Below are 13,469 nucleotides of genomic sequence, written 5' to 3'. Positions count from 1 at the left end.
TATATCTCACACTATATAACTGAAGAAGGATACTCGGGAATTCGTAATTGAAAATGAACTCTGAACGGCCCTATTTATAGCCAAATTTCTCGGCTAGGATCGGAACTTCCGATTTCGGGATCGGAGCTTCCGATCCAGCTCATTGCGTGCATGTCTGCCACGCCAGGATCGGAACTTCCGATCTACGATCGGAGCTTCCGATCTGCTCTATGACCGACACTTGTCAAAACTCGCGACTGAGTCATCGATCATTTTTGACAGCTGGGGATCGGAACTTCCGTTCCAGGATCGGAGCTTCCGTTCCGATCGGAGCTTACTATCCGGGATCGGAGCTTACTATCCGGGATCGGAACTTACTATCCGGCCCAAAATGAAAAAGCCCAAATTTTACTTCTGAAGTCCAATAACACTCCGAAATTGGTTAAATACCAACCCTTAATCATGTTTAACATATTATTATCTTAAAATGGTATCTGGGTTACTACATTCTCCCCACCTTTAGATATTTCGTCCGCGAAATAACATCTAAAGACAATAAAGATAACAATATGAAACATCAAACTATGTCTTATTACAACAACGGTAATTACATCTTATATGATAATCAAAAATACAAAGCAAACAACTCAGGATATTCTGCTCGCAACGACTCTCAGTTTCCCAAGTTGCTTCTTCAACGCCTCGGCGCTGCCACTGTACCATCACAAGTGGTATAGTCTTGTTCCGAAGAACTTTCTCCTTCCTGTCTAGGATACAGATTGGTCGTTCAACAAAAGACAGATCTGGCTCTAGCTGAATATCAGTAGATTGAATCACATGAGATTCATCAGCTATGTACTGTCGAAGCAACGACACATGAAAAACATTGTGTATACTGGAAAGAGATGGCGGTAAAGCCAAACGATAAGCAACATCTCCGATCTTCTCTAGTATCTGGAAAGGCCCAACGTAACGAGGAGACAACTTGCCCTTCACACCGAATCTCATCACCTTTCTGAAAGGTGATACCCGGAGAAATACATATTCACCAGGCTCAAACTGAAGTGGCCTACGGCGAATATTCGCATAACTGGCTTGTCTATCTTGAGCAACTTTGATCCTATGCTTGATCAAATCTACCTTGTCTACAATCTGCTGCACCAATTCAGGACCCTCGACTTGCCGTTCCCCGACTTCATTCCAGAATAACGGAGTACGACACCGTCAACCATACAATGCCTCGAAAGGTGCCATATCAATACTACGATGATAACTGTTATTGTAGGCAAATTCAATCAAAGGTAACTGATCCTGCCAAGATAAACCAAAGTCCATGACAGAAGAACGTAGCATATCCTCCAGCGTACGAATAGTGCGCTCTGACTGCCCATCAGTCTCCGGATGATACGCAGTGCTCAAACTCAGAGTGGTACCCAACGCCTGCTGAAAACTACCCCAAAAACGTGAAGTAAATCGCGGATCTCTATCACTGACAATACTCACTGGAATCCCATGTAATCGCACAATCTCCTGGATATATAAGCGTGCCATGCGATCATAAGAATATTCCCGGTTATAAGGAATGAAATGTGCTGATTTCGTCAAACGGTCAACAACGACCCAGATAGCATTACACTGACGTGATGTCATAGGTAAGTGGGTGACAAAATCCATAGTTACGTGCTCCCATTTCCATTCGGGAATCTCAAGATTCTGCAGTAATCCACCTCGTCGTCGATGTTCAGCCTTGACCTGTTGACAAACCAAACATCTCGAAACAAACTGATAAACACTTCGCTTCATTCCCTTCCACCAGAATCTAGTTCGCAAGTCCTTATACATTTTCATACTTCCAGGATGAACTGATAATCGACTCCTGTGAGCTTGAGATAGAATATCATTCCTGAGCTCCGCAACATTAGGTACAACCACTCTATTGGATAGGCACAATAAACCATCTGCCTGAAAATGGAATCCAGATGTATTAACTCCATTGGCTAGACGTGCCAATCGCTGAGTCTTAACATCAGATATCTGAGCATCTCTGATCCGAGAATACAATACCGGCTCAGATAGAATAGTATACAAACGAATCCCATTCCTCCCTTTCTTGTGCTTGAGCGTAAAACTCAATGAACAGCATTCTTGAATCATATGAGATATTTCATTAGTCTGAAGTGCAGACAGTCTCACCTGCCGACTCAAGGCATCAGCAGTAAGATTGCAGAACCTGGATGATATTTGATTTCACAATCATAATCCTTCAGGAGATCCATCCAGCGTCTCTGTCGCATATTCAACTCTGCCTGAGTGAATAAATACTTCAAACTCTTGTGATCCGTAAATATCTCAAATTTTTTGCCAAAAAGATAATGTCTCCAAATCTTGAGCGCAAATACAATAGCGGCTAACTCGAGATCATGCACTGGATAATTACTCTCATGCGACTTCAACTGTCGAGAAGCATAGGCAATAACATGTCCATGCTGTGTCAAAACACATCCTAACCCCTAACCAGAGGCATCAGTATAGACAACATAACCTCCTGATCCAGAAGGTAGAGCTAGCACAGGTGCAATAGTAAGAAGTCTACGCAGCTCGTGAAATGACTCCTCACAATCCGAGGACCAAATGAAGGTAACATCTTTTCGAGTAAGCTGAGTCAAAGGCCTGGCCAACTGTGAAAAATTCTCGATGAACCGACGGTAATATCCCTCTAGACCCAAGAAACTACGAATCTCAGCAACCGTCGTCGGACGAGACAAGTTCAGCACTGCCTCTATCTTACTAGGATCAACAGATATCCCTTCACTCGAAATCACATGACCGAGAAATACTACCCGATCAAGCCAGAATTCACACTTGCTCAATTTCGCATATAGCTGCTTATCTCGTAACGTCTGTAGAACAATCCTCAAATGCTGTGCATGCTCATCCTTGTCATGAGAATAAACAAGAATATCATCTATAAAGACGATGACAAATCTATCCAGATAATCTCGAAATATCTGATTCATTAGATTCATAAAGACTGCCGGTGCATTCGTCAAACCGAATGGCATCACCAGAAATTCATAATGCCCGTATCTGGTCCTGAAAGCAGTCGTAGATATATCTGAGTCTCGTACCCGCATCTGATGGTATCCAGATCTCAGATCTATCTTCGAATAAATAGAAGTACCCTGTAGTTGATCGAACAGATCATCAATCCGCGGCAAAGGATACTTATTCTTGATGGTGACACGATTCAACTGCCTGTAATCAATACATAATCGCATCGATCCATCCTTCTTTTTGACAAACAAAACAGGTGCTCCCCACGGAGAAACACTCGGACGAATATATCCCTTATCAAGTAGATCTTGCAACTGCTGTTTCAATTCCCTCATCTCTAACGGTGCCAGATGATAAGGTGCTCGGGATATAGGCGTAGTTCCTGGTACTAGATCAATACCAAATTCAACCTCTCGAACCGGAGGAAAACCAGGAATCTCATCAGGGAATACGTCAGGAAACTCGCTGACAACCGGTAGCTGATCAATACCCGTACTACTCATGGACATATCAACTGCATAGATGAGGTAGCCCTCCCCACCTGACTCCAAGACATGACATGCCTTCAGAGCCGAAACAAGTGGCATCGGAGGTCGCGCACCCTCACCATAAAAGTACCAGCTATCACCCTCAACGGAATGAAACTGTACCAAACGCTGATAACAATCCACAGTAGCGTGATACAAAGTCAGCATATCTATTCCCAAAATACAATCAAAATCCGTCATCGCTAATATCATCAAATTAGCCGCTAACACATTACCCTCAAACTCCAGAAGGCAACCCATCACTAGACGCTTAGTTATTACCTCTTGCTCCAACGGAGTAGATACAACTAAATCCATATCTAATGATACGTAAGGTAATCTATGTCTCTTAACGAAGCGACTAGAAATAAAGGAATGCGATGCTCCAGTATCAATTAATACAAGTGCAGGAATACCACATAACAAGAAGTTACCTGCCAACATGCGATCGCTTCCCTCAGTAGCCTGCTCCTGAGACAGAGCAAACACTTGCCCTTGAGTCTGGGGACGAAAACCAAAAGAACTCTGTGGTGCTGGCTGCTGACGTGGAAAAATAGAAGCCTGAGATCCAACCTGGGATCCCGATCCACTAGCAGAACCCATGCGCTGAGGACAATCTCTCCGCAGATGTCCCTGCTGACCACAAATATAACAAGCCCCAGTAACTCTCTGACATGAAGCTGCAGGATGCTTCCCACCACAGTGGCTACAAAACTCCTCCTTCTTCTTCTTCTTCCCAAAGCGGAAAGTACCTCGTGAACCACGAGAACCATACGAAGTAGTAGGAGTAGAAGAAGACGTAGGTACAGATGACACAACAGATTGAGCTCGAGGCTCAATAAATCCACTAGGCTGTGCTGGCATCATCAACTGTCCACGCTTGTTGCTGGTCTCCACAAGACGGCAACGGTTCACCAAAGTCTCATAAGATACCGGGTCATCACAGACGACAACCTGAGAGTAGATATCTTGGTTCAGGCCTTGTAAAAAGATATCATATTTCGACGCATCACTCTCATTGATATGGGGACTGAAAGGTAGCAGATCAAGAAATCGCTGTTGATACTGATCAATAGTCATTGATCCTTGCCTCAAAGTAAGTAACTCCATAGATCGTGCTTGGCGAACAGCCGGAGGAAAATACAATTACTGAAACTCCCGACAGAAATCCCCCCAAGTCACCTGTCCTCTCTCAGTACGTGCCTGAGCAACCTTGGCATCCCACCAAAAACGTGCTCTATCCTCTAGAACGAATTCTAGAACTTCCAGTTTCTGCTCCTCAGTACACTCAAAAGCTCGGAACGTGCTCTCAAGTTTAGACATCCAGCTTCTAGCTTGTTCAGGATTCTCGCCTCCCACTAAGGGTTTCGGTCCTACCTGCATAAACTTATTAATAGTATAGCGACGTCGACCCTCATAAGGACGATGTTGATCATCCTGATGATGATGGCGACGATGATGATGACCACCTCCCTGGCCAACACTACCGTGACTCTCGTCAGCCATATCCTGAAAAGAATTGCACATTAAAATCCCAAATGCGCAAGAATTACTCAAGACTAAACTAAATCCCAAGTACTAATCCCAAAATCTATGCATGCTCTGATACCAAAAATGTAGTGACCCTGCATGGAATCACCTACTAACTGGCAACTAATAGCATGCATTAAACTTAATACAGCAAAATACTTAACAGAGTAAAAACGTGCGGAAACATAATCCATAATTTACATATCAGCTTAGTAATATAATCCAGGCTTAAATCTGTAGTGATACAACCATATCGAAATTCTTAAAAGTAAACATTATACAACTAATAAATCGTGCTGTATAAAAACTTTCAAAGCTCCTGCTCCCTAGTCCTGCCTTGAACTACCAGCTCCGTCCATCCTGCGACCTGCCCCATGGAATAGGGTGTCCAAGATAACAACTAGGACGTGAGCGCTACGCCCAGTACATAGACATGAGTAAACATATGTATATAATGCATGCAACATGATGACTGGTCCAAGATCATCTGAAAAGTCATGCTCAGAACCGGTGCCATATGAGTGCTGCCACCGCATGGATCAACCTCTGGGTGCAACCACACTCGTCTAGTACACCAGAGTAGACAGACATAAATGCCCCCGCCGTCGCGGTACTCTCAGTGACAGACTATCAAGTATAGAGCTGAGCGGCTCTATAATCAGGTATAACAAGGTATAGGCTCAACGTGTATATGCACATGACATATGAGTATAGAAAACGGTAAATCATACATCATGCCATATAATAATGCCAAATAAATGCAACATATAAACATGTATACTCGCTGGCAATCTCAGTCAATGTGTACGTACCTCTAGGCTAGTTCAAGTATAATAGGATCCTAGGTTCCAAGCCTATATTCAAAAATTCATCGTATCACTACATAAATTCTATAAGTCTTAACTAAGCCAATAAGTACTCCCAAAACTTAAATAGATTCCCGGACCATACCTTCGTCCGTAGTTAGCCCTTTGGAGTCGCTAGTCCCGGATGACTATAACCACACCTTGGTTATTCCAGAACCTCTATTACAATCGATAGGGCCCTCAAGTGTATATCTCACACTATATAACTGAAGAAGGAAACTCGGGAATTCGTAATTGAAAATGAACTCTGAACGGCCCTATTTATAGCCAAATTTCTCGGCTAGGATCGGAACTTCCGATTTCGGGATCGGAGCTTCCGATCCAGCTCATTGCGTGCATGTCTGCCACGTCAGGATCGGAACTTCCGATCTACGATCGGAGCTTCCGATCTGCTCTATGACCGACACTTGTCAAAACTCGCGACTGAGTCATCGATCATTTTTGACAGCTGGGGATCGGAACTTCCGTTCCAGGATCGGAGCTTCCGTTCCGATCGGAGCTTACTATCCGGGATCGGAGCTTACTATCCGGGATCGGAACTTACTATCCGGCCCAAAATGAAAAAGCCCAAATTTTACTTCTGAAGTCCAATAACACTCCGAAATTGGTTAAATACCAACCCTTAATCATGTTTAACATATTATTATCTTAAAATGGTATCTGGGTTACTACAGTAATTGTGTTTGTGGTTCTAGCTGAATTTGCCAGAATCCTGATTTACAATCTAAATTGGATAAATATTTCATTCCTCCTATATAAGATAGTAAATCATTCTTGTTTGGGATGTAATATCCATCCATAATTGTTGCATTATTCATTTTTCGATAATCAATTACCATTCTTTTCTTATCAGTGTCTTCTTACTGACATAAAAGGCTGGTGAAGAGTGTGGAATCTTGTTTGGGATGATTATCTTAAGTTTTAGTAATTCTTGAACCTCTTTTTTGAATATTTTTACATCATCCATGTTGCATCTTCTCGTTGCTTCACGGATTGTGATATTAGGGTCTTTAAGTTTTATTGAAGCAATGAATTATTTTCTTTTCTAAATTTTGTCCTGAGGATTTTTAGAACAAATATCATGAAATTTCTTCATGATTTCTTTTTCATGATTAATTGTTAAAATATTTTCTATTTTTAGTTCTATTGGATTTGTATTTCGTTTATGAAAATTCTTTGTAAATCCTTCATTTCCTACACGAAATGTTGTTCGTATTTTAGGAATATAAATCATTGATGATCCTTTGTTTAAAGTTATGTAATTTTCAAATTGTGTAAAGGGAAGATATTCTCTTAAAAAGTTATTTCCTATTATAATGTCTATTCCTGATTCTATTTGATATATAATGGGTATTACAAATTTTTTTTCTTCTATTTTTATTTTTAATTTTTCTGCTACTGTATTAAGCATGATTATTGATCCATTTCCTATTCGAACTTCTAATCCTTTGTCGTATTTCTTCCAATAACGAGTTGGGAGTATGTGTTTACTTGCTAGACACATACTTGCTCCTGTATCAACATAAGCATGTATATGATATGGTTTATGTTCTTTGATTTTAATTTGAATTTTTATATAAATACTATTTGGATTTGTTTTGTTTTTAGTATCAATTATCTCACCTTTTTTTTTTTAGTGATTTATTAAGATTTTTAATAGATAAGGGTAGAATTGGTATTTTTAAACAAAATTTTCTCTCTCCAGGGAGTAGAAAATAAGTTTTAATGGGTTAGGTATTAAAATGTAAGATGAAAATAGGTTTGGGTATGAATTTATAATTTACCCTTATTTAAACTCAAATTATAAGCTTTCTCAATCGTACGTGTCCCCGTCATTTAGATATGCAAATCCTTTCACATTCAAAGCAATCTCACGGTCACCCCATTGGCGGACCTACATGGTCCCGAAAGAATGCGACCGCCCCCTGAAATTATAAAATTTTTTAGTACTATATACATAATATATATTTTAAATATAAATTAAATTTTGCGACCGCCACTTTGAAATTTTTTTAAAAAACTTAGTTCTATATATAATATATATTTTAAAATGTTGATTTAATTTTATATTGATTAGAATGATATTTGATGAATAAGATAAGAATAAATTTATTTTAGACTATAATAGATTTGACAGTATGCTTTGTATTGACTCATATATGTTTTTGAAAAATGAAATGTCTTTTATGTTTGAATGTGACATGAGAAATTTTATTCAGTTTACTCAATTTTATCCACCTGATTTCTTCTTGATGTATTTAATGCATCTTCAGTATCAACTTCATAACTTTATTTTTGACATGCGAAGTAACAATCGGTTCTCTAAGGCTGGGGGGATTAGCGAGCTTGCTAAAATGACGTTCCAATCGAATAAAGATCGATTATATCATTTGGGATATTTACTTTTATAGTTAACATTGTTTTTACTTGTTGCAACTGCTACCGTAGAGAGAGTGCTTTCAAAAATAAAAATAATCAAAATATCACCTCGTAATCGGTTGGGAGATGATGTGTTAGATGATGGTTTGATACCATATATTGAGCGTGATGTGCTTGATACAGTTGATATTGAAATTATTATTCAACATTTTCAAACTATAAAATTTCGGAGTGAATTGTAAAATCATATGAAGTTAATATATGACTTTTTATTATACACTTTGTGGTGTAATATTTTTTTTAATTTATTGAATTCCCCCTCCTAGTTGATAATCCTGGGTACGCCACTGGTCACCCCTATATAAAAAAATGAAAAGATCTAGAAAAGACTCTCAAAAATATCTTTTAAATATATATATATATATAATTTTAATGTGGTGAACTTCAATCGTAGATACATATGTGAGCATTTATTGAAGTGACGTTCATTTTATATTATACATGTATATACAATTTTGATATAGTAAATATCAACTGTGAATATCTATGTAAGCAATTGTTGAAATGACATATAATTATTGGATATACATATATATAACATTGTTGGATGAGACAACAGGTTGCATGGACATGCACGAGTGTAATATTCGAAATATTTTTTACTCAAGGGATGTCCAAATTTAATTTGTAGAGTAGGTTAGCACTTGACCAGTGTTCACGTGTTCGATTCCTCATACCAATACTCTCAGAGACTAACCTGTTGCAGAGCTTGTTCAGTATGGTTTACCTGACTGGGTTTGCAGGTTATTGCATTAGTTTGGAGGTTTACCCAATGCACATTGAATGGTAGCAAATGTGATTCTCACGTCATTAACAAAAAATCTGAAACATTTTTTTCTGTAATTTATGATCATTGATTCATCACTTGTTTTCGGAGGTTTACCCAATGCGCATTTAAAACATTAAAAATGGTAGATTTTATTTTCTTATACTGTATATATATTTTTCATTAGTCTTACACTGACTAGGTCTAGCTAGCCAAAAAAATAGAAGTTTTTTCTGGTTTTTTTCCCATCAAATCACTTGATTTGTTTGGATAAATTCAAGTAAATTCTAAATCCATTCTATATCAAGCTAATCATTTATAATAACAACTTTATAGCATTTCAAATAATTTTCAAGATGAATGTCATTTTAATCCATTTTTTAAATCCTTCCTCGAATCATAATTTTTTCTCAAAAAGCAAATCCATACCTCCAAATGTCGTGCTTGAATTGGATTGATAAATTATTTGACTTGCTTGGATCACTAAAATTCGAGCAAATTTCATATGCAATTTTGATAGTAATATCGAGCGCATCCGTCAAATCATTCGGCCCTCCAAATAAATCATCTTTCATGTGAAACAAATAAATCAATCCAAATGCGAATTTAATATCCTGAATTCTGTATGTACGTGCATGTTTCTTGAGGTACCAACTCAAAATGGAAATAATTGATTCAATAATACTATCACATATATTGTTAGAAAATTAAGTGCTCGTATCATTGAAAAATATATTAAGGTTGCGTTTACTTGCCTTGATAAATGAATGATTACATAATTAATATGGACTAATCTTATGTTTACTTGCAAAATTTAAAATGAGTATAAATCTTTCGGCATGATAGAATTCACAAATGATTTTTAGTTCTAAATTTTTTGTGGGATTATAAATCTTTACAAGGTGAAAGAATAAAATTTTTTTTAATCCATCAAACTAAACATATTATTATTTATCCATAGCCACTCTATATCCTATTAAATTATCTTAATAATCATACTTTAATCTATCCTTGTTCAATCTCACCATTTAAATTAAACGCAACCTAAATTTATACATATATTAACGACCCAGTTTATTGAGGCGGAAAGCCGAAAACTAATCACAAAATCAACTTCTTTAAAAATTATATAAATAAATGAATAAAAAAATTGAAAATTTTTTACCCCTACGCATGTCACTTTTTTCACCCACTTAATTGATACTCATAAAGTTTACGGATGTTCACATGAACATCTGAAACAAAAAATATATATATATATTTCAGATGTTCACATTAACATCTGAAATGCAAAAAAAAAGGTCTTTGGATCCCCATTTGGGCAGTTCTCATAGACTCTCCCGGTTTTTACATATATGGCATCGGACCCAAAATCAAAAAAATTATTCCTTCTCTCTATTTACATTTACTTGAATTTCAATACACAATAAGTACTCTTGAATACAAATTTGCAAGATATAGAATCCGAAACTTACAATCAAAATTGGATACTCTGACTCTCAAACTTTGTATACGTAAAAGTACGGTGGTTTAAGCATTTCATGTTTTATTAATTATTAATTTACTGGGACTTAGCATAAAAGTACTAAAAAAAGAATTAAAAACATATTGTGGATTGCGGATTCCAAAACAGGTCATATCGTACTTATTGTTTGTCTCTTGGCCTTTCGTTTGCCCAGACTCTTGGTCTTTCGAATGGCTGTCAGGTGCTTATAAATAAATAGTTGCTGACTCCAGTCCTTCAAACAACACACAAAACGCTCGAAAATTCCTTCCTTTCTTTCTTTTACTTGATGTTTCTGCTCGTTTCGTGATTCAGAAACATCGTCAGTTCGTCAGTGTAGTGCTTTCAATTCGTGCTAGGTGTCTACAATGTTTACCCGTTGTATCATGGGAAACAGTCGTTCGTATTGTTCCTCGCAGCACATACCGGAGGGGACGAATATGTTTTAAAGACACTGTAATTCGTACAGACCTTGGTTTGAATTATCATTTGTTTTATTAGTGTTCAGTATTAACACACTCGTTATACTATAGTACTATATCACGATCAGTGTTTCCTCTTAGTGTACTGTTTCTGTTATATTCAAATTTTCGAGTTTAGCATTTTGGCAAACACTCCCTACGAATATTCTTCTATACTAGTATTCTGCTGCACGCGTTGCGTGCTCGCACTACAAGAAAAATGCACAAACACAACACTTAAAAGACAACGCTTTTCACTAAAAGCGTTGTATTTTTTTAAAAGACAACGCTTTTAGTGAAAAGCGTTGTCGTTATACGTTTTTTATTCATCAAATACAACACTTTTTTTAAAAAGCGTTGTGAATACGTGTTTTTTTAGGGTAAAAAACAACGCTTTTAAAAGTGTTGTCTATTAGCGTTTTTTTTACCATGTATCACAACATTTTTTAAAAAGTGTTGTGGAAAAACTATTATTTTTATATAAAATAAAACATTAAATAAATAATATTCCTTAACCCAAGATCCCCAAATCAGACCCCTTCTCTCGATTACTTTTCCAGATCCAATCCCTTTCTCCTTTTTTTCTCTTTCAATTCAAAATCCCATGTCGATTTTTGCTCGATTCTTCAAACGATTTTTCGTGTTGAGGCTTTTCACTCGAAATCATCCTGGGATTCTTCTTCCTCTCGTTCAGATCGATTATATGTGCATTCGAAGCATTCCGATTTTAGTAAGGTTTTTGCGGCGTTGAAAGGCAATGGCGCCCGTCTTCAAGCGATTTTGACTATGATTTAGTGATTATCGGAGCCGGGGTTGGTGGCCACGGCGCAGCACTTCATGCTGTTGAGAAGGTAATGCTCCAGTGGCTCCACTGCGTTCCTGTTCGAAGTCTTCTCCTTTTTTTTTTCTTTTCTTTTCTTGCTTCTATTTTGATTGTCTGAGCTAATTTAGTTGTGAATTGCAGATTTTCATTTGATGTTTCAAGGTTGTGTTTTATATTTTTGTTAAAAAAACAAACAAACATTTTTTTTTTTTTTTTGCAATGCCATTCATTCTAAATTGTTTTGCATATTTCATCTAGCAGATTATTACTAAAACGTGTGAAATATTATGTACTGCAGGGCTTGAAAACTGCAATCGTAGAAGGGGATGTTGTCGGCGGAACGTGTGTTAATAGGGGATGCGTTCCTTCTAAAGCACTTCTTGCTGTAAGTGGTCGCATGAGGGAGCTTCAAGATGAACATCACATGAAATCTTTTGGCTTACAGGTACTTCTTTCCCCGCATGATCAGTACTGTGTAAATTTTGAACCATTTTGATAAACTCACTTTTACAACCTAAACTTTTGAGTTGGTTATTAGGACTGAAAGGTACATTTCATAAATCTGAACTTGTTATGGCTGAATGACTCTCTAAATTTTGAACCATTTTGATAAACTCTCTTTAACAACTTAAACTTTCATGAGATTTTGAGTTGGTTATTAGGACTGAAAGGTACATTTCATTAATCTGAACTTGTTATGGCTGAATGACTGCAGTTTCGTTCGAAACTAGTGAAGGGAAACAACTGTCCCTTTCCACTGTTAACTTCTAGCTTTTTGCACAAACTGGTATGCAGGAAAATGTAAATGTGATGTGGATGCTGTATGTAAACAATATCTGTTGGACAGACTGTCAATTACAGAAAATTTATGATCTTCTCTACCTAATTTAACATTTAACATAAGTTCTGTACTTCTTTGATAAATAATTAAAACTGCTCAGTCAGTGATTCTTGATTTTGTGTGGTATGCATCATGTGAAGGTAAATAATAGTTTGCTATCCTATTACTTTCTTACCGTTTCCATTTCACGTTTTTCTGGGTCATTTTTCCCATTTTACCAATCATCACCTGCCACAATGACAGGTTGCAGCTGCAGGATATGACAGACAAGCAGTTGCCGATCATGAAAATAATCTGGCCTCCAAAATCCGTAGCAATCTGACCAATTCAATGAAAGCTCTTGGCGTCGATATATTGACTGGTTTTGGTACGATTTTGGTATGTCCACAATTTCTATCATCTGAAATTGCAGTCCTGAGGATTATAAGAATATTCAAATTCTTATCAATTTCTCTTTTTTTTTTTCGCCGCAGCAAAATTCTGTGTTTGAATCATGGGGACTCCGGCATTCCCAAATCTAGGGAAACACTGCAGCATTGACGACTGCCACCAGATCGATTTCCTTCCTTTCACATGTGATTGTTGCAATCGGGTATGTTTATGATCTTGTATGCATGTGAATGTATGTACTCGTGGTTTTGATGGAATCAGTGGGTTTTTTTTTTGTTGGTGATACAGA

The 13,469-nt window shown here is 37.4% G+C and overlaps 1 long non-coding RNA gene across 1 annotated transcript; it reads left to right on the top strand.

The window, feature by feature from the left end:
- Positions 1 to 11,787: 11,787 nt before the first annotated feature.
- On the top strand, positions 11,788 to 13,079 carry LOC140879503 (uncharacterized). The gene is made up of 3 exons (XR_012149442.1): positions 11,788 to 11,977; positions 12,248 to 12,394; positions 13,034 to 13,079. It is a non-coding gene; the product is annotated as an uncharacterized lncRNA (long non-coding RNA).
- The last annotated feature ends 390 nt before the right edge of the window (positions 13,080 to 13,469 follow it).

The sequence above is a fragment of the Henckelia pumila genome, chromosome 2, assembly GCF_033568475.1.
Source record: "Henckelia pumila isolate YLH828 chromosome 2, ASM3356847v2, whole genome shotgun sequence".
Classification (NCBI taxonomy): domain Eukaryota; kingdom Viridiplantae; phylum Streptophyta; class Magnoliopsida; order Lamiales; family Gesneriaceae; genus Henckelia; species Henckelia pumila.
The sequence above is the reverse complement of the archived record's forward strand: the minus strand, read 5'-3'. Positions and strand labels throughout refer to the sequence as shown.